At 51.0% G+C, this 22,370-nt stretch overlaps 1 protein-coding gene across 6 annotated transcripts in view; it reads right to left on the reverse strand.

Moving 5' to 3' along the window:
* Positions 1 to 22,370, reverse strand: part of LOC142245443 (uncharacterized) — a 94,788-nt gene that overhangs the window by 50,071 nt on the left and 22,347 nt on the right. The window contains exon 1 of one of the 6 annotated variants that reach the window (XM_075318153.1): positions 4,657 to 4,734. The exons of 4 other annotated variants lie outside the window; for them this stretch is intronic. The gene's annotated coding sequence lies outside the window, so the exon portion shown is untranslated. Of the gene's footprint in view, positions 1 to 4,656; positions 4,735 to 22,370 lie in introns of those variants that run through there. One more of the 6 variants, XM_075318150.1, reaches the window with a different exon arrangement.

A 22,370-nucleotide genomic window follows, 5' to 3' on the forward strand; every position in this document is an offset into this window, starting at 1 on the left:
AATCCCTGCTAGGGCTTATTTTTGGGGGAGGTCTTATTTTTGGAAAAACAGGGTATATACACACACACACACACACATATATATATATACACACATACACATCTAATATATTAAGTTGAATGTGTGTATGTATGTCCGGGATTGGCATCTGCACCGTGGCAGCTACAGCCACAAAATTTTGCACACTCACACGTCTGGACCCCGAGAGTGTCATAGGCTATGTTTTGAGGGGAAATTTTAACCCCGTTCTTTACAGGTATTCACCAAAAAACCTGCCTCCATTAAAGCGAATGGAGCTGGGAGCCACAGTGCACACAGAACTTCATAAGAATGCGCAGCCACGCCCTTAAATAGAATGTTGGCGTGTCACAATGCAGCCAGGGAACGAGACAGACACAGACAGGAAAAGAGACAGACACAAAGAGACACAGACAAAGAGACAGACTGACAGGGAAAGTGAGGGAAAGAGACAGAGCGGGGGAAAAAAAGAGACAGAGCGGGGGAAAAAAGAGAGAGCGGGGAAAAAAAGACAGAGCGGGGAAAAAAAGACAGAGCGGGGAAAAAAAGACAGAGCGGGGAAAAAAAGACAGAGCGGGGAAAAAAAGACAGAGCGGGGAAAAAAAGACAGAGCGGGGAAAAAAAGACAGAGCGGGGAAAAAAAGACAGAGCGGGGAAAAAAAGACAGAGCGGGGAAAAAAAGACAGAGCGGGGGAAAAAAGACAGAGCGGGGAAAAAAAGACAGAGCGGGGAAAAAAAGACAGAGCGGGGAAAAAAAGACAGAGCGGGGGAAAAAAGACAGAGCGGGGGAAAAAAGACAGACTGGGGGAAAAAAGACAGAACGGGGGAAAAAAAAAGAGTGGGGAAAAAAAGAGCGGGGAAAAAAAGAGAGAGCGGGGAAAAAAGAGAGAGCGGGGGAAAAAAGAGAGCGGGAAAGAGATTGAGACAGACAGACAAAGACAGGGAAAGAGACAGACAGACAAAGATAGAGAGAGAGAGAGAAAGAGATATATACAGAGGGGGAGACAGACATTAGAATTACATTTCTATCTATTTGTTTTGTGTCCTTACGGTGACACAAAGCTGATTGGCCGCTGGGTTCGCCATGGCCCCGCCCCCCCACACGGATTGGCCAGCCGCTCGCCCAGGCTCTGCCCCCCCCCACAGATTGGCCTCTCGCCCCGGCACCCTGCAGGCATTGGCAACTCGCCCACGCCACGCCCCGCCCCCCTCACGCAATAGAAGTTAGCTCTCGCTCCCCCCCCCCCCGCATTGCCCGAACTGACACGGTCACGGAGCCACGAATCCCAGGTGAGTACTGTACTCCCCCCCCTTTCCCCCCTCACCAACGGGAGCCCACATCAGCGTACGCCGCCGCCGTATGCTGGTGTTGGCTCCCGTGCGAGCAGGGGACGTGTTGCGCTGGTAACCATGCTTGCATAGTTACCAGTAAATCAAGGTCCTGCAGCGGCAGGACTTCCACACGCACAAACATAACAGCACACACACACGCATACACACACACATCAGATCGCACTCACTCTCACAAACACCTCACACACACCTCACACACACCTCACACACACATCGCATCCACATCGCATCCACACACTCACAGCATCCGGCGATATCGCTTTCTTCTCGGCCTCGATACTGTGCTGTGAGCTTCCAGGACCTGCCGGAGGATCACATGGCCAGAAGCATGTGGTATGTCCGGATGTTGTGACTGTGAGCGCGTATGTGCGATATCGTCAGTGTCTGTGTGTGTGAGTGTATGCGATCGGTTGTGTGTGTGTGAGTGGATGCGATCGGGTGTGTGTGAGTGGATGCGATCGGTCGGGTGTGTGTGAGTGGATGCGATCGGGTGTGTGTGAGTGGATGCGATCGGGTGTGTGTGAGTGGATGCGATCGGGTGTGTGTGAGTGGATGCGATCGGGTGTGTGTGAGTGGATGCGATCGGGTGTGTGTGAGTGGATGCGATCGGGTGTGTGAGTGTCGGCAGAGGAGCACGGCGTGCTGGAGGAGGCTGGGAGCAGAGAGGCTGATCATGGGGAAGGCTGGGAACGGGAGGCTGATGCTGAGGGAGGCTGGAAGGACAGAAGCTGATGCTGGGGAGGCTGGAAGGAGAGAGGCTGATGCTGGTGGAGGCTGATGCTTGGGGAGGCTGATGCTGGGGGAGACTGGGAGCGGAAGGCTGATGCTGAGGGAGGCTGGGAGGGGGAGGCTGGGAGGAAGGAGGCTGGGAGGAGAGAGGCTGATCCTGGGGAAGGCTGGGAAAGGGAGGCTGATGCTGAGGGAGGCTGGAAGGAGAGAGGCTGATGCTGGGGGAGGCTGGAAGGAGAGAGGCTGAGGCTGGGAGGAGAGAGGCTGATGCTGGGGAAGGCTGATGCTGAGGGAGGCTGGGAGGGGAAAGCTGATGCTGGGGAAGGCTGGGAGGACGGAGGCTGGGAGGAGAGAGGCTGATCCTGGGGAAGGCTGGGAGAGGGAGGCTGATGCTGGAGGAGGCTGGAAGGAGAGAGGCTGATGCTGGCGGAGGCTGATGCTGGGGGAGGCTAGAAGGAGAGAGTCTGATGCTGGTGGAGGCTGATGCTTTGGGAGGCTGGGAGAGGGAGGCTGATGCTGAGGGAGGCTGGGAGGAGGGAGGCTGGGAGAGGTAGGCTGAGAGAAGAGAGGCTGATGCTGGGGGAGGCTGGTGCTGGGGGAGGCTGGGAGAGGGAGGCTGATGCTGGGGGACGGTGGGAGGACGGAGGCTGGGAGGAGAGAGGCTGATGCTGGGGAAGGCTGGGAGGAGAGAGGCTGATGCTGGGGACAGAGAGGAGAGGCTGATACTGAGAGGAGAGAGGCTGATGCTAGGATGAGAGAGGCTGATGCTAGGATCAGAGAGGCTGATGCTGGGAGGAGAGAGGCTGATGCTGGGAGGCGAGAGGCTGATGCTGGGAGGAGAGAGGCTGATGCTGGGAGGAGAGAGGCTGATGCTGGGAGGAGAGAGGCTGATGCTGGGGGCAGAGAGGCTGATGCTGGTGCAGCATGGGGGATGGAGCACGATGGGGGGGTGCGCAGCATCGGGGATGGAGCATGATGGCGGGGTGCGCAGCATCGGGGATGGAGCACGATGGGGAGTTCACAGCATGGGGGATGGAGCACGTTTGGGAGTGCGCAGCATGGCGGGTGGAGCACGTTTGGGAGTGTGCAGCATGGGAGATGGAGCACGATGGGGGGTGCGCAGCATAGGGGATGGAGCACGATAGGGAGTGCGCTGCATGGGGGATGGAGCATGATGGGGAGTGCGGAGTATGGCGGATGGAGCACGTTTGGGAGTGCGCAGCATGTCGGATGGAGCACGTTTGGGAGTGCGCAGCATGGCGGATGGAGCACGTTTGGGAGTGCGCAGCATGGGAGATGGAGCACGATGGGGGGTGCGCAGCATAGGGGATGGAGCACGATGAGGAGTGCGCTGCATGGGGGATGGAGCACGATGGGGAGTGCGCTGCATGGGGGATGGAGCACGTTTGGGAGTGCGCACCTCCCCCCAAAACACACACACACACACACACGCGCACACTGCACAACACACCACACACCACACACACACTGGGAACCACAAACAACTGCCCTACACAGACACCCACACATACAGACAACGCTGCGCACACACAGCACCCAACACACAAACACCGCGGCACACACAAATATACGCACATACCGCACAACACACACATTGCACAAAACATACCTCCCCCCAAAACACACCACACACACACAAACCGCGCAACACACACACAACGCTACAGACACACAGCGCTCCACAAACAACGCAACACACATACAACACCGCTCTCACCCCCCGTCACACCCAGACAACACCCACAACATGTACAGCCCCTACACAAACACTTGGTAACTACACACAACAACATCTATATATATATATATATATATATATAACAAAAATCATACATGAACTACACAAAACGTAAATTCTAGAATACCCGATGCGTAGAATCGGGCCACCTTCTAGTATATTTATATATATATATTATGCAGATACTCAGAGTTGCACCATGTATATAAGACAGGACACGTATGCTCAGCTCCAAAATATATGCTGCAAGCCATTATATACACTGCTCAACACTATATACTGTGGAGCGGCGGTGTGTATGCTACATAGTGTGGAGATGTGCCAGTGTATATACTGTAGCGTGGATTGCGCAATATATACACAGGACCAAACCATATAAACATCTCTGCACTATATAAACATCTCTGCACTATATACACACACATCTCCACATTATATACTATATATACCCAGTACCATACTATATTCTGCTGTATACATCACATACGATACACAAAGACTGGCGATTATACATCCTATGGGAGATATTAACTGCAGGCATATATCCTGGCTTATATACAGATGCATATATATAGGCAGGATTCCACACAGACACACGCAGGTTTATATACGGTGTATATATATATATATATATATATATATATATATATATATATATATATATATATGCTAGCATGTGAAATAGAACAAGCAAAAAGTAAAGACAGAAAGAGACCATCAGTATATAAAGACTGCAATAAGTGACGGGTACGGAGAAAAACCACATGTCCCAAATAGCACAAATATCATGCCCTTACCTCAGAGGAATGGCAGTGTGTGTGTGCTGCTCGGCAGTGTGTGTGTGCTGCTCCTCCGCAGTGTGTGTCACCATGAGGCTGGGGGAGGGGTGTAAAAGGGCGCTAACTGGAACAAAGCTGGAGCAGCAGGAAGTGGGGCATGGAATGTGTATAAGGAATAGCACAGGAAGTGCGGCCAAGAAAGGAGGAGCAACAGGACGGAAGTGGGGCAATATGTGTACAATAAAGATAGCTGAAGTAAGGACTAAGAGGGACAATATAAAGAACAAATATATATAAGAGCAGATATGTACTGAAAAGAGAGTGGAGATAACAAAAATTAGGAAAGAGAAAATTGGAAAGAAATGAGAAATGATACAAAAAAAATGCAGCAAAACCTATAAAGCGACGAAAAGGCTCAAATAACTATATTAAACCTGGGGCAAGGGAAAAATAGGGATCGGGGTGGGGGGAAGTGGAGGAAAGCAAATCGAGTAAATAGTATCGTATAGAGCAGGGGTGGGGAACCTCCGGCCCGCGTGCCACATGCGGCCCACGATAACCTTTTATGCAGCCCCCGGGCAGATTCCCGTGGGCTGCAGTGATGGGTACGCCGCTGTGGTCCTGTAGGCTGCCGGCCCTTTAAATCACCACATGCGCCGCTGTCCAGTGTCAGCGTGCTCAGCGGTGTGTGTGTGTGCCCGCCCCTCTGCTCTCCGGAGTGGTGTGCCCACCTCCTGCACTCCCGCTGCTATGTGCCCAGCTCCTGCACTGACGCCGCTGCGTGCTCGGCGCCTGTACTCCCGCTGCAATGTGCCCGGCGCCTGCACTCACCCCGCTGTGTGCCCGGCTTCTGCACTGACGCTGCTGTGTGCCCGGCTCCTGCACTGACGCTGCTGTGTGCCCGGCGCCTGCACTGACGCTGCTGTGTGCCCGGCGCCTGCAGTCCTGCCCTCTGTGCCCCGTCCAGTGCTTTGGGGCCTTACAGTTCTGAGTACCACCCCCCCAGAGTTGTGTGCTATGCTCAGTGCTGTGTCCCCCCGCCCCCACTCATGCTGTGTATTACCCCAGGTTTGTGTCTGTGAGGCAAATCCCGGGATATGAAGATGAATTATGACTCCAGTCATAATCCCTCATCACTCCCTGGCAGTGCCCCCTCCCTTCTTGTTCTCAGTGTTCCACTTACACCTCCATGGCCATGTCCTGTGATATGGAAATTAGGTGGCTTGGGGACAATGGACACAGGATGACTCCCTGCCGTGACCCTGTAGTGGGGGCTGCTAGCTAGTTAGCAAGGCTATGGAAATAGCCAGACAGAACGACTCCAGTAAAAAATGGTTCATATCTCGCAAGCCATATTTCCGATAAATATGGCAACCATAAAAATGGTGTCTCCGCATGCGGACGATGCCGGCACACCCTTTTTATGGGAGCAGGACATTGGGAAATGCCCCAGGCGTGATATCAGCCAATGGGGAACTGGCAGACAGGTCATGAGTCCCCTCGTTCTGTAGCTAAATTCATAACTGTCACAATGAGAGCATTGGCGTCCGCCTACGACGCTCCCAGGCAAAGTTATGGCCCATATTCCATGTTGTGGATTGTCCATAACTCAAGCCAGGGGTGGAGCAGTGCCCCCTCTGAGGTCACTAAGGTAGGAGGGGACCTGGATTTGCCCAGGTTGATAACCCTACTTCGGCCATTTTCCAGGGTTCTTTTCGCTGGGGGCACGTGTAGGAAACATCTGTGGGAAGGATCCTAGAAACCTGGGTACAGCGCCCCCCTGTGGCCAGACGCAACAAGGTAACTGCTGGAACTGTGTATGCCTGTTTGTAACCCATGCTTTGATTGTAACTGTACTCTGACATATGTATATTCTGTAGATTCCCTATTGTATATATTGTAGTTTCTAGTGTGCTTTAGGCTGATTAAATTATATAATTAATCTTGGGCTGTTCTGTTATCTCGATCTTGAATCCCACGTCTGTGTGTTCGGCTAATAGTTACCGTAAATCGGTTGGTGGCAGCGAATTGTGCCAAGGATTATTGTGGGGAGGCCAGTGAGATTCGGGGAGATTTTATATATTCCGCCCGCGGAGGTCGGGGGAATATATACCTTACTCTCACCGGGGACCCTTCAATAATCGGCATAAGTAGTATAGCGGCCTCCTTGCTTATGGTCGGGCAATTCCATAATTGGCCTGACTATAAGAGGGGCGCTAGAGAGCGCGTCACGTGCTCTGTCTGTCGGTCGGGAGGTATAAAGGAGGGGTGACCCCCACTTGTTACCCCCCGATTGTGACGTACTGGTAGCCAGCGCGGGGGGATTTCTGAGTGACCCCCCCCGGTGGTTTGTGACATATTGGTGGCATAGCGGTGGGATCGAGATAATAGTGTGTGTGAGTGTGAAACCCATACTCCCAGACACTAAAGACTGCCTGCAGCAGCTGTGGCTGCTGGGGTCTTCAGACTAGCTCAACACTAGAGTGTCAGAGTGCAGATACTGTAAGGTGTGTGGAGGCATCAGGTGTCAGTTCTGTGTCAGTGACCAAAAGTCTGCAAGAATGGCTGATGGCACCAGGAGCAGAGCTATGCAACTGGCCAATGCTAAGGCAGGAGCCGAAGAGAGGGAGGACGGTGCTGTGGACAGCAATGAGGAGGTTGCCCACGAGTCCTCCAGGAGCTCGACGCCAGAAAACCGTTCTGCCGAGGACATTGCGCAACCTGGCACTGCTGGACAAGATGAGGAGGAGCTCACCCAAGGTTCCTCAACGAGCCAGATGCCAGCCCTCCGCTCTGAAAGGGACAGTGAATCGCCTAGCTCTGCAGCGTGCCGCAGATCACCACGTGCCATTCCACCGAGCCTGGGAGGCTCGGATAGCCTTCTTCAAATGGCTATGGCCCTTCTCCAGGCTGGAGACCAGAAGGGCTACAAGGAACTCCTGGCAGAGCGCAGGGCAGAGCGGCAGGCAGCGCGTGACGCTGAGGCTGCGGAGCGGCACGCAGAGCGTGAGGCTGCGGAGCGAGAGCGGCAGGCAGCGCGTGAAGAGCGAGAGCGACAGGCAGACCGTGACTACCAGCTGCAGCTAGCTCAGCTCCGGCCCTCATCAGCCACATGTGACCTTCGAGACACCAAACTTCCAAAGGTCCGTGTTGAGGACTTCCCAGTGCTGGAGAAGGATGGAGACTTGGACTCTTTCTTGACTGCTTTTGAACGGACTTGCTTGCAGCACCATCTGGACAAGGACCAGTGGGCCAAATACCTGACCCCCCGTTTAAGGGGTAAGGCCCTGGATATCCTTGGGGACTTGCCTGCTGAGGCAGATCAGGGCTACGACACCATCAAGCGGGCCCTGATCCAACAGTACAACCTCACTCCAGAGTCCTACCGCAAGAAGTTCCGGAGCCTACAGAAGGGACCAAAGGACTCCTGGGCTGACCACCGGCGGGCACTTGCCCGAGCTGCCGACCACTGGACCCAAGGCCTGCAGCTTTCCACCGGACCGGAGATCCTGGACTTGTTCATCACGGAGCAACTCTTGTGGAACTGCCCTGAGGATCTCCGCCAGTTCATCCGAGACCAGAAGCCAAAGGGGTCCACGGCTACAGCTGCCCTTGCCGATGACTACACCAACAACCGGGCCCCTGAGGCCAGGAGAGCGGCCACCAGCAGCACCTGGAGAGGGGGTAAGATGAATTCTGCGACTGCCCCACCTGCCCCTAGACTGCAGGGGGTGTCCCCCTCAACTCCCCTCTCCAGGCCCGTGGCGGAACCAAGACGGTGCCACCAGTGCAACCTACCTGGACACTTCAAGGCCATGTGCCCTCAGCGTCCCAAGGCCCCGGCTCCGTCCCCGTCCCAAGGGCCGCCCAAGGTGTATTGTGTGGGTGGGGGTGGTGGTAGGTCCCTGGACAGCTTCCAACCTGTCACCGTCGGCCGGTCTGTGACCATAGGACTGCGAGACAGCGCCTCGGAGGTGACTCTGGTGCGGCCTGAGATGGTGTCCCCCCAAGACTTGATCCCTGGAAAAACCCTCGCTGTCTCCGGGATTGGAGGCACTGACCCGGCGCTGCCTGTTGCTGACATTTATGTGGACTGGGGCGCAGGGCGAGGGGTGAGGGAGGTGGGGGTAACTGATCGGATCCCTGCAAACGTGCTACTTGGGACAGATTTGGGGCAGATAACCTCCCAGTTTGGGCCCCCCCCAAGGGCTGAACCTTCAGCCAGTACTGACATGACTCCTGACAATGTTAATGTGTTATCTATGAATGATGTAAGGGAGGAGGGAGTGAACTCTGATATTTCTGCTTGCACAGACACCATAGACACACCCGCAGCTGCAGCTGTGACAGGAGGGGAGGGGGTCAGAGAAAGGTGTGACAATGCCTCTACAAGTAACCAGCCTGTGAGCTGGGATCTGTTGCCCTCTGCAGGGATAAGCAGAGAGCAGGGTGCTGCAGGGGGAGGACCAGTGTGTGGGGTGGGGGCTTCCACAGCAAATGTGGGGTCCCCAGAGATTTCACAGCGGGGTTCTGTTGCTGCAGGGGGGGAACAGGCAGGTGAGATTGGGGCCGGTCCAGGAGCGGAAGTGCTCCCAGGTAAGATCTCGGTGCATGGTTCCCCCACAACCGGGGTGTCAGGAAGCCAGGTAGGTCTGCCTGAACCGGCGACTTGGTCAGGAACGGAGGAGGAGCAGGCACGACCCACGGTCGCAGCGGCTGTGGCCGCTGTCACCCGCAGTGGGAGTGCTGGAAGCCAAGGGGCCTCCCGGAGGTCCGATAGCTCTTCCCCTTCTGACCAAGTGGCAGCCGAGTCAGGTGGAGGCCAGGACACAGGTCCCGGGGTACTGACTGAAGATGTGACAGTCTCGTCGATTCTGGCCACATCTAGTCAGGGGTTTCAGGCAGCGTTAGAAGCTGACGACAGCCTGAAAGCTCTTAAGGAGCAGGCGGCACAGCCTCCCTCGGACTCGGACCCGGAGCGAGTGGTCTGGGACCAAGGACGGCTGTACCGGGCCACGGTCCAGCAGGGTTCACCGGAGGCGTGGCCCAGGGACCGACAGTTGGTGGTACCCTATCCGTTCCGGACGGAGTTGTTGCGGATCGCACATGAGATTCCGATGGCCGGACACCTAGGGATCGCTAAGACCAAGGCCAGGTTAAACCAGCATTTCTACTGGCCAAAAATGGGGGCCGATGTGGCTGCCTACTGCCGTTCGTGTGAAACCTGTCAGAGAGTGGGGAAGGCGGGGCCACGCCCCAAAGCCCCACTGGTATCTCTGCCAATCATCGATGAGCCTTTCAGGAGGGTGGCTGTGGATCTGGTCGGCCCGCTGGCCATCCCCAGCAGCTCCGGGAAACGCTTCCTACTGACGGTAGTGGACTATGCCACCCGGTACCCAGAAGCAGTGGCCTTGTCGTCCATTCGGGCTGACAAGGTGGCCACCGCATTGCTGGAGATTTTCTCCCGAGTGGGTTTTCCCCAGGAAATGCTCACTGACCGGGGGACCCAATTCATGTCCCAGCTGATGGAGGCCCTCTGTAAGCAAGTCCAGGTGCGACATCTGGTGGCCAGCCCGTACCATCCACAGACTAATGGCCTGTGCGAGCGGTTCAATGGCACCTTAAAGCAGATGCTTAAGATGTTGGTCGACTCCCATGGGCGTGACTGGGAGCGGTATCTCCCACACCTGTTATTTGCTTACCGGGAGGTTCCACAGGCCTCAACAGGATTCTCACCGTTTGAGCTCCTGTACGGGCGACGTGTGCGGGGCCCCCTGGCTCTGGTGAAAGAGGCTTGGGAAGGGGATTTGGCCACCCCTGGAGTGTCGGTTATCGAGTATGTCATGCGCTTCCGGGACAAAATGCAGGCCTTGACGCAACTGGTACACGACAATATGGCTCAAGCCCAGGCCGATCAGAAGCGTTGGTACGACCAGAACGCTTGTGAGAGGACCTACCAAGTGGGTCAAAAGGTGTGGGTACTGGTCCCCGTACCACAGGACAAGCTTCAGGCAGCCTGGGAAGGCCCATACCTCGTGTACCAGCAGCTCAACCCTGTAACGTACCTGGTCACCCTGGACCCTGCCCGTGGAAGGCGGAAGCCCTTCCATGTGAACATGATGAAGGCACATCATGAGCGGGAGGCATGTGCGCTCCCCGTGTGCAACCTGCCCGAGGAGGGAGAAGCGGAAACCCTCTTGGATATGCTAGCCCAGGTTAGGGCAGGCGGATCCATTGAGGATGTGGAGGTTGGCCACCAGCTCTTGGAAGACCAACGGTCCCAGCTGTGGGCCACCCTCCTCCCCTTCCGGGGGTTGTTTACCAACCAGCCCGGAAGGACTGACTTGGCTGTCCATCACGTGGACACTGGGGATCATCCCCCGATCCGGCGTTCAGCATATCGGGTCTCCCTGGAGGTGCAGCAACACATGCGCCAGGAGATTGACGAGATGCTGAAGCTGGGGGTGATCCAGGCATCCAACAGCGCTTGGGCCTCGCCTGTAGTCCTCGTCCCTAAGAAGGACCGAACCACTCGGTTCTGCGTGGACTACAGGGGGCTCAATGCTGTCACGGTCGCCGATGCGTACCCAATGCCACGCATCGATGACCTGCTCGATCAGTTGGCCGGGGCTCAGTACCTGACCATCATGGATCTGAGCCGGGGATATTGGCAGATCCCCCTGACTCGCAAGGCCAGGGAACGCTCTGCCTTTATTACCCCATTTGGACTATACGAGTCCACGGTGATGCCATTCGGGATGAGGAATGCCCCTGCCACTTTCCAGCGGATGGTCAACACCCTGCTCAAGGGACTTGAAGGGTACGCGGCCGCGTACCTAGATGACATTGCCGTCTTCAGTCCCACCTGGGAGGACCACCTAGAGCATCTAGCACAGGTGCTCAGGCGGATCCACCGGGCAGGTTTGACCATCAAGCCAGGAAAGTGTCAGCTGGCCATGAGCGAGGTCCAGTACCTCGGTCACCGGGTAGGTGGGAGAACACTGAAGCCCGAGCCTGAGAAAGTGGAAGCCATCGCATCCTGGCCCACCCCCAGGACCAAGAAGCAGGTGATGTCCTTCTTGGGGACCGCTGGGTACTATAGGAGGTTTGTTCCATGCTATAGTAGCCTGGCAAAGCCCTTGACGGACCTCACCAAGAAGAAGCTGCCCTCTGCAGTCGATTGGACAATGGACTGCGAGACAGCCTTCCGGGCCCTAAAGGACGCCCTGTCCAGCCCGCCCGTGCTACAGGCAGCCGACTTCACGCGGCCGTTTGTAGTACAGACCGACGCCAGTGACTTCGGCCTCGGTGCGGTGCTCAGCCAGGTGGACTCTGCGAGCCAAGAGCACCCAGTCTTGTACCTGAGCAGGAAGCTGTTACCAAGGGAAGTTGCCTATTCCACGATGGAGAAGGAGTGCCTGGCCATAGTGTGGGCCCTGCAGCGTCTGCAACCCTATCTATACGGGCGCCACTTCATCGTGGAGACGGACCACAATCCCCTCAGCTGGTTGCACACCGTCTCTGGGACGAATGGGCGATTGTTGCGATGGAGCCTTGCGCTCCAGCAATACAACTTCACCATTCGCCACAAAAGGGGCCGTGACCACGGTAACGCAGACGGGCTGTCCCGACAAGGAGAGGTCGCGGACGGGCGCACGGGGGAACACCGGAGTGTGCTGCCCCCTAGCGCCCTCAAAAGGGGGGAGGTGTGAGGCAAATCCCGGGATATGAAGATGAATTATGACTCCAGTCATAATCCCTCATCACTCCCTGGCAGTGCCCCCTCCCTTCTTGTTCTCAGTGTTCCACTTACACCTCCATGGCCATGTCCTGTGATATGGAAATTAGGTGGCTTGGGGACAATGGACACAGGATGACTCCCTGCCGTGACCCTGTAGTGGGGGCTGCTAGCTAGTTAGCAAGGCTATGGAAATAGCCAGACAGAACGACTCCAGTAAAAAATGGTTCATATCTCGCAAGCCATATTTCCGATAAATATGGCAACCATAAAAATGGTGTCTCCGCATGCGGACGATGCCGGCACACCCTTTTTATGGGAGCAGGACATTGGGAAATGCCCCAGGCGTGATATCAGCCAATGGGGAACTGGCAGACAGGTCATGAGTCCCCTCGTTCTGTAGCTAAATTCATAACTGTCACAATGAGAGCATTGGCGTCCGCCTACGACGCTCCCAGGCAAAGTTATGGCCCATATTCCATGTTGTGGATTGTCCATAACTCAAGCCAGGGGTGGAGCAGTGCTCCCTCTGAGGTCACTAAGGTAGGAGGGGACCTGGATTTGCCCAGGTTGATAACCCTACTTCGGCCATTTTCCAGGGTTCTTTTCGCTGGGGGCACGTGTAGGAAACATCTGTGGGAAGGATCCTAGAAACCTGGGTACAGCGCCCCCCTGTGGCCAGACGCAACAAGGTAACTGCTGGAACTGTGTATGCCTGTTTGTAACCCATGCTTTGATTGTAACTGTACTCTGACATATGTATATTCTGTAGATTCCCTATTGTATATATTGTAGTTTCTAGTGTGCTTTAGGCTGATTAAATTATATAATTAATCTTGGGCTGTTCTGTTATCTCGATCTTGAATCCCACGTCTGTGTGTTCGGCTAATAGTTACCGTAAATCGGTTGGTGGCAGCGAATTGTGCCAAGGATTATTGTGGGGAGGCCAGTGAGATTCGGGGAGATTTTATATATTCCGCCCGCGGAGGTCGGGGGAATATATACCTTACTCTCACCGGGGACCCTTCAATAATCGGCATAAGTAGTATAGCGGCCTCCTTGCTTATGGTCGGGCAATTCCATAATTGGCCTGACTATAAGAGGGGCGCTAGAGAGCGCGTCACGTGCTCTGTCTGTCGGTCGGGAGGTATAAAGGAGGGGTGACCCCCACTTGTTACCCCCCGATTGTGACGTACTGGTAGCCAGCGCGGGGGGATTTCTGAGTGACCCCCCCCGGTGGTTTGTGACAGTGTCCCCCTAGTGATGTCAGGGCTCTGCAAGTGCTGTGTGCAGCCCGCCCTGTGCCGTGTGCCCTCCCAATGATGTGTATCACCCCCAGTGTTGTGTTCCCCCAGTCATGCCTGTGCTCTGCCCCCCCAGTGATAGTGATGTTTGTGCCCCTCTTGTGATGTGTGCACCCCCAGACTCTCCAGTGATGTATGCGCTACCCTGCCCCTCCAGTGATGTCTCTGCCCCCCCCCCAGTGAGGTCTCTGCCCCCCCCAGTGAGGTCTCTGCCCCCCCCCCAGTGAGGTCTCTGCCCCCCCCCAGTGAGGTCTCTCTCTGCCCCCCCAGTGATGTCTGTGCGCCCAGCCCCTCTTGTGATGTCTGTGCCCCCAGCCCCTCTTGCGATGTGTATGCCCTCCAGCCCCTCTTGCGTTGTGTACACCCCCCAGCCCCTCTTGCGTTGTGTACGCCCCCCCAAGCCCTCTTGTGTTGTGTTTGCCTCCAGCGTCTCCTGTGATGTGTATGCCCCAGCATCTCCTGTGACTTATACATCACATTGGAGATGCTGGGGGAATATACATCATAGGAAGTGCTGGGGGCATACACATCACAGGACACACTGGGGACATTTATAACACAGGAGGGGTTGGGGGTATTTACATTACAGTAGGGGCTGGGGGCATTTACATCACAGGGGGCATATATGTGCCCCCAGTGTCTCCTGTGATGTATATGCAGTAGTCCCAGCGTCTCCTATCTGCTGTGTACACGTCTGTCCCAGAGTCTCCAATGTGATGTATATGCCCCCAGCCCCTCCAGTGATATATGTGCCTCCAACGTCTCCTGTGATGTGTATACAATGAGTTGACTGCGCTACAGACAGAGACAAACCTGGAAAAGCAGTTGTCAGAAGCAACGTGATTTGTATCATCAAACATTACAGCGGCACCAAAGAGAAGCAGCTCCAGACACCACTTTAGGGGTGAGTTAATTAATTGTTTGACCAAATATTGCAGGGTTATTTTCACATTGATAATTTGGTGCGGCCCCCGAAGGTTGGTAGAAATTGCCAAATGGCCCCCGGCAGTAAAATGGTTCCCCACACCATTGGCTGCCATACAGCCCCAGACCATTACTTTCATCGGATGTTTCACAGAGAAGCTCAAACACTCTGGCTTGTACTCTTCATGTGGAAACCTTCTCACATAAGACTTGCCATCATTTCCTAAAATGCAAAAAGTGCTTTCATCACTAAATAGCACTTTTTCCCACTCCTCCTTCCTCCATTTTGAATATTTCAGTGCCCACAGTTTTCGCCTTTGTCTTTGTATGGCTGTCATCAATGGCTTCTTTCGGGCCTTGCACCCTCTCAATCCGGCTTCCAAACATCTCTTCCTAACAGTTGATGTTGCTACCTCAATATTGCACTTTTCTTGCCATTCTCGCAGAAGCTGAGGAGAGGTGAGCTTTCGATTGGCAAGGGATGTTCTTATCAGTACTCTATCCTCCTTTTTAGTTGACTTTCTGGGCCGACCAGATCTGGGCCTGTCCTGGGTAATTCCAAGCTGCTTATGTTTCTGCAAAATTCTTACAACTGTACTCGGATTACAGCCGACCTTCCTTGCGATCTGGGGGCCAGTATAACCCTCTTCATGTAGCACCACAACTCGCACACGATCCTCCGCTGACAAAAATCTGAAGGCTCCTATCATAAAGCTCTACAGTATGATTCACTAGATAGACCTACAGATAAAACAAACTAAACAGCAGATGTGATGCAATGTAATGGAATATGATTGGCTGCCATATCTAGGCTATGATTGGTCACAAGAACCTCATCTGTGATTGGCTAATTTTGGATCAGAAGCTGTACAATATTTAGTTGTGCTTTCAACTCCCATATTGGTGCAATAATTTCAGACAAAACTGCTTCAAAAGCTAAAAATATTACAGGGAGAGAATGCAAAATTGTTTTCTGAACAAAACCATATATAATATGTCATATTAGCATCGAAGATATTTGACAGAAAATGTTTAAAACTTGAAAAATCAATTTATCCTATGCAGGACTTATGAACACCACTGTATACACACACACACACACACACACACACACACATCACATATATACACACATATACATACAGTCATATGAAAAAGTTTGGGCACCCCTATTAATGTTAACTTTTTTTAATAAAGATTTGGGTTTTTGCAACAACTATTTCAGTTTCATATATCTAATAACTGATGGACTGAGTAATATTTATATATTGAAATGAGGTTTATTGTACTAACAGAAAATGTGCAATCCACATTTAAACAAAATGTGACGGGTGCAAAAGTATGGGCCTCTCAACATAAAAGTGACATTAATATTTTGGAGATGCTCCTTTTGTAAAAATCACAGCCTCTAGTCGCTTCTGTAGCTATTAATGAGTTCCTGGATCCTGGATGAAGGTATATTTGATCATTCCTGTTTACAAAACAATTCCAGTTCAGTTAAGTTTGATGGTCGCCGAACATGGACAGCCGCTTCACATCATCCCACAGATGTTCAATGATATTCAGGTCTGGGGACTGGGATGGCCATTCCAGAACATTGTAATTGTTCCTCTGCATGAATGCCTGAGTAGATTTGGAGCGGTGTTTTGGATCATTGTCTTGATGAAATATCCATCCCCTGCGTAACTTCAACTTCGTCACTGATTCTTTCACATTATTGTCAAGAATCTGCTGATACTGAGTTGAATCCATGCGACCCTCAACTTTAACAAGATTCCCAGTGTCTGCATTGGCCACACAGCCCCAAAACATGATGGAACCTCCACCGAATTTTACTGTGGGTAACAAGTGCTTTTCTTGCAATGCCGTGTTTTTTTGCCTCCATGCATAACGCCTTTTTGTATGACCAAACAACTCAATCTTTGTTTCATTAGTCCACAGGACCTTCTTCCAAAATGTAACTGGCTTGTCCAAATGTGCTTTTGCATACGTCAGGCGACTCAGTTTGTGGCGTGCTTGCAGAAACGGCTTTTTTCGCATCACTCTCCCATACAGCTTCTCCTTGTGCAATGTGCGCTGTATTGTTGACCGATGCACATTGACACCATCTGCAGAAAGATGATGCTGCAGGTCTTTGGAGGTGGACTGTGGATTGTCCTTGACTGTTCTCATCCTTCTCTGCCTTTCTGATATTTTTCTTGGCCTGCCACTTCTGGGCTTAACAAGAACTGTACCTGTGTTCTTCCATTTCCGTACTATGTTCCGCACAGTGGAAACTGACAGTTTAAATCTCTGAGACAACTTTTTGTATCCTTCCCCTGAACAACTATGTTGAATAATCTTTGTTTTCAGATCATTTGAGAGTTGTTTTGAGGAGCCCATGATGCCACTCTTCGTAGGAGATTCAAATAGGAGAACAACTTACAAGTGGCCACCTTAAATACCTTTTCTCATGATTGGATACACCTGCCTATGAAGTTCAAAGCTCAATGAGGTTACAAAACCAATTTAGTGCTTTAGTAAGTCAGTAAAAAGTAGTTAGGAGGGTTCAAATCAAGAAACTGTTAAGGGTGCCCATACTTTTTCACCGGTCAAATTTTGGTTAAATGCGGATTGCATATTTTCTGTTAGTACAATAACCCTCATTTCAATACAGAAATATTACTGAGTCCATCAGTTATTACATATATGAAACTGAAATAGCTGTTGCAAAAACCAAAATTTTTACTAAGAAAAAAAGTTAACATTAACAGGGGTGCCCAAACTTTTTCATATGACTATATATGTATATGTATATGTATATGTATATATATATATATATATATATATATATATATATATATATATATATATATATATAAAATATATATATAATATATATATGTAATATTAATATTATATATATATACATACACATATATTATATATATACACACACATACATGTACTAGCTACTAGCTGTACTATCCAGCTTCGCCCGGGTTAATAACTGCTGTTAACAAAATAGAATGTATTAACAAAAATGTATTTTGCACACAAAAACCACAAGACAAATAGATATAAATGTAATTATAATGTATATCTCCCCCTCTTTATATATCTCTCTGTCTCTCTCTTTGTCTGTCTCTTTCCCTGTCTGTCTGTCTCTTTCCCTGTCTGTCTGTCTCTTTCCCTGTCTGTCTGTCTCTTTCCCTGTCTGTCTGTCTCTTTCTCCGTCTGTCTATCTATCTTTCCCTGTGTCTGTCTCTTGGTCTGCCTCTTTCCCTGTGTCTGTGTCTGCCTCTTTCCCTGTGTCTGTCTCTTTCTCCGTCTGTCTGTCTCTTTCTCCGTCTGTCTGTCTCTTTCTCCGTCTGTGTCTGTCTCTTTCTCCGTCTGTGTCTGTCTCTTTCTCCGTCTGTGTCTGTCTCTTTCTCCGTCTGTGTCTGTCTCTTTCTCCGTCTGTGTCTGCCTCTTTCCCTGTGTCTGTGTCTGCCTCTTTCCCTGTGTCTGTGTCTGCCTCTTTCCCTGTGTCTGTGTCTGCCTCTTTCCCTGTGTCTGTGTCTGCCTCTTTCCCTGTGTCTGTGTCTGCCTCTTTCCCTGTGTCTGTGTCTGCCTCTTTCCCTGTGTCTGTGTCTGCCTCTTTCCCTGTGTCTGTGTCTGCCTCTTTCCCTGTGTCTGTGTCTGTCTCTTTCCCTGTGTCTGTGTCTGCCTCTTTCCCTGTGTCTGTGTCTGCCTCTTTCCCTGTGTCTGTGTCTGCCTCTTTCCCTGTGTCTGTGTCTGCCTCTTTCCCTGTGTCTGTGTCTGCCTCTTTCCCTGTGTCTGTGTCTGCCTCTTTCCCTGTGTCTGTGTCTGCCTCTTTCCCTGTGTCTGTGTCTGCCTCTTTCCCTGTGTCTGTGTCTGCCTCTTTCCCTGTGTCTGTGTCTGCCTCTTTCCCTGTGTCTGTGTCTGCCTCTTTCCCTGTGTCTGTGTCTGCCTCTTTCCCTGTGTCTGTGTCTGCCTCTTTCCCTGTGTCTGTGTCTGCCTCTTTCCCTGTGTCTGTGTCTGCCTCTTTCCCTGTCTGTCTGTCTCTTTCTCCGTCTGTCTATCTATCTTTCCCTGTGTCTGTCTCTTGGTCTGCCTCTTTCCCTGTGTCTGTGTCTGCCTCTTTCCCTGTGTCTGTCTCTTTCTCCGTCTGTCTGTCTCTTTCTCCGTCTGTCTGTCTCTTTCTCCGTCTGTCTGTCTCTTTCTCCGTCTGTCTGTCTCTTTCTCCGTCTGTCTGTCTCTTTCTCCGTCTGTCTGTCTCTTTCTCCGTCTGTCTGTCTCTTTCTCCGTCTGTCTGTCTCTTTCTCCGTCTGTCTGTCTCTTTCTCCGTCTGTCTGTCTCTTTCTCCGTCTGTCTGTCTCTTTCTCCGTCTGTCTGTCTCTTTCTCCGTCTGTCTGTCTCTTTCTCCGTCTGTCTCTTTCTCCGTCTGTCTGTCTCTTTCTCCGTCTGTCTGTCTCTTTCTCCGTCTGTCTGTCTCTTTCTCCGTCTGTCTGTCTCTTTCTCCGTCTGTCTGTCTCTTTCTCCGTCTGTCTGTCTCTTTCTCCGTCTGTCTATCTTTCCCTGTGTCTGTGTCTGCCTCTTTCCCTGTGTCTGTGTCTGCCTCTTTCCCTGTGGGGAGATAAGGTATGCACACCAGTGACTATGTAAGGGGAATACATGGAATAGCAGAAACTGCTGTGTGAATACTGACTTGAAAAATCCAATAGCTATATGAAGAGTGAAAATGTGAAAAATGGAATCTGCATTACTGCCATGAACATATGAATCAAGAGAAATTTAGCTACTGAATTGATCAATGCAATAGAGCCCCAACACTACGCCAAAGTATTTCTCTACGTTGGGGTCCCTAGCTTGTGTGTGTCCTCTCATGCAGTTAAAAAACTTACCGTGTATGGGAAGCTGAGACCCAGGCTATTTATGCGTATTATATGGATTGGCAATAGGTGTGGTGGGGAGGGTTCACAAACGAAAAACTACTAACAATAACGAATAACGTTTGGAACACCATTCTAAGTCTGAACTGGGTGCAAAAAAACCTAAAAAACATCACTATGGGGAGATAAGGTATGCACACCAGTGACTATGTAAGGGGAATACATGGAATAGCAGAAACTGCTGTGTGAATACTGACTTGAAAAATCCAATAGCTATATGAAGAGTGAAAATGTGAAAAATGGAATCTGCATTACTGCCATGAACATATGAATCAAGAGAAATTTAGCTACTGAATTGATCAATGCAATAGAGCCCCAACACTACGCCAAAGTATTTCTCTACGTTGGGGTCCCTAGCTTGTGTGTGTCCTCTCATGCAGTTAAAAAACTTACCGTGTATGGGAAGCTGAGACCCAGGCTATTTATGCGTATTATATGGATTGGCAATAGGTGTGGTGGGGAGGGTTCACAAACGAAAAACTACTAACAATAACGAATAACGTTTGGAACACCATTCTAAGTCTGAACTGGGTGCAAAAAACCTAAAAAAACATCACAGTAGCTAAATTTCTCTTGATTCATATGTTCATGGCAGTAATGCAGATTCCATTTTTCACATTTTCACTCTTCATATAGCTATTGGATTTTTCAAGTCAGTATTCACACAGCAGTTTCTGCTATTCCATGTATTCCCCTTACATAGTCACTGGTGTGCATACCTTATCTCCCCATAGTGATGTTTTTTTAGGTTTTTTGCACCCAGTTCAGACTTAGAATGGTGTTCCAAACGTTATTCGTTATTGCCTCTTTCCCTGTGTCTGTGTCTGCCTATCTTTCCCTGTGTCTGCCTATCTTTCCCTGTGTCTGCCTATCTTTCCCTGTGTCTGCCTATCTTTCCCTGTGTCTGCCTATCTTTCCCTGTGTCTGCCTATCTTTCCCTGTGTCTGCCTATCTTTCCCTGTGTCTGCCTATCTTTCCCTGTGTCTGCCTATCTTTCCCTGTGTCTGCCTATCTTTCCCTGTGTCTGCCTATCTTTCCCTGTGTCTGCCTATCTTTCCCTGTGTCTGCCTATCTTTCCCTGTGTCTGCCTATCTTTCCCTGTGTCTGCCTATCTTTCCCTGTGTCTGCCTATCTTTCCCTGTGTCTGCCTATCTTTCCCTGTGTCTGCCTATCTTTCCCTGTGTCTGCCTATCTTTCCCTGTGTCTGCCTATCTTTCCCTGTGTCTGCCTATCTTTCCCTGTGTCTGCCTATCTTTCCCTGTGTCTGCCTATCTTTCCCTGTGTCTGCCTATCTTTCCCTGTGTCTGCCTATCTTTCCCTGTGTCTGCCTATCTTTCCCTGTGTCTGCCTATCTTTCCCTGTGTCTGCCTATCTTTCCCTGTGTCTGCCTATCTTTCCCTGTGTCTGCCTATCTTTCCCTGTGTCTGCCTCTTTCCCTGTGTCTGCCTCTTTCCCTGTGTCTGCCTCTTTCCCTGTGTCTGCCTCTTTCCCTGTGTCTGCCTCTTTCCCTGTGTCTGCCTCTTTCCCTGTGTCTGCCTCTTTCCCTGTGTCTGTGTCTGCCTCTTTCCCTGTGTCTGTGTCTGCCTCTTTCCCTGTCTGTAAAAATATCAAAAAACTGACCCGCACATCCAACAAATGTGAACAGGTGCTAACTGAAAAAACATAGTAACTATAAATGCATACAGTCGCACACTGAAAAAGCCAAAAATGTACAAGGGAAAATATGGCACTGCATTACTGCAAAAGAGAGATATTTAGTTTATGTTTTGGCCAATGCATTAAGCCCGGACACCAACGGCAAGGTATCTCTCTGTAATCCGGGAACCTAACTTAAATGCCGCTATCTGGGTTAAAATCATCCGTATCTGGGCAAAAAGCCACTTTTCAGTGTGCGACTGTATGCATTTATAGTTACTATGTTTTTTCAGTTAGCACCTGTTCACATTTGTTGGATGTGCGGGTCAGTTTTTTAATATTTCTAGTGAGTCTTTTTCTGACTGGGCACTCCGCCCTAAGACCTGGCTGTGTTCATAACCATTATAGCAGGAGCCTAGCTGCCCATACATGGAGGTTTATAGTCCAAATAGTGGCATTTTGCCCAGATACGGATGATTTTAACCCAGATAGCGGCATTTAAGTTAGGTTCCCGGATTATAGAGATATACCTTGCCGTTGGTGTCCGGGCTTACATGCATTGGCCAAAACATAAACTAAATATCTCTCTTTTGCAGTAATGCAGTGCCATATTTTCCCTTGTACATTTTTGGTCTTTCCCTGTCTGTGTCTGCCTCTTTCCCTGGCTGCATTGTGACACGCCAACATTCCATATTAGGGCATAGCTGCGCATCTTCTTAAGTTCTGTCTGCACTGTGGCTCCCAGCTCCATTCGCTTTAATGGAGGCAGGTTTTTTGGCGAATAACTGTAAAGCGCGGGGTTAAATTTTCCCCTTAAAACATAACCTATGACGCTCTCGGGGTCCAGAAGTGTGAATGTGCAAAATTTTGTGGCAGTAGCTGCGACGGTGCAGATGCCAATCCCGGACATACACAAACACATACACACATTCAGATTATATGATATATATATATATATATATACACACACACACACACACACACACATACATACACGTACACATACATACATATACTGTGTTTTTCCAAAAATAAGACACTGTCTTATACTTTTTCTGCCCCCTAAAAAAGCACTAGGGCTTATTTTTGGAGGAGGTCCTATTCTTGGAGAAAAAGGTTGAGGGTAAGCTTACCCCCCAAAAAAGCAGACACCCAGGAGACTCATACTTACCAGACCTGGACATATGCGTGGCTCCC

Source organism: Anomaloglossus baeobatrachus, chromosome 7 (genome assembly GCF_048569485.1).
Source record: "Anomaloglossus baeobatrachus isolate aAnoBae1 chromosome 7, aAnoBae1.hap1, whole genome shotgun sequence".
Lineage (NCBI taxonomy): Eukaryota > Metazoa > Chordata > Amphibia > Anura > Aromobatidae > Anomaloglossus > Anomaloglossus baeobatrachus.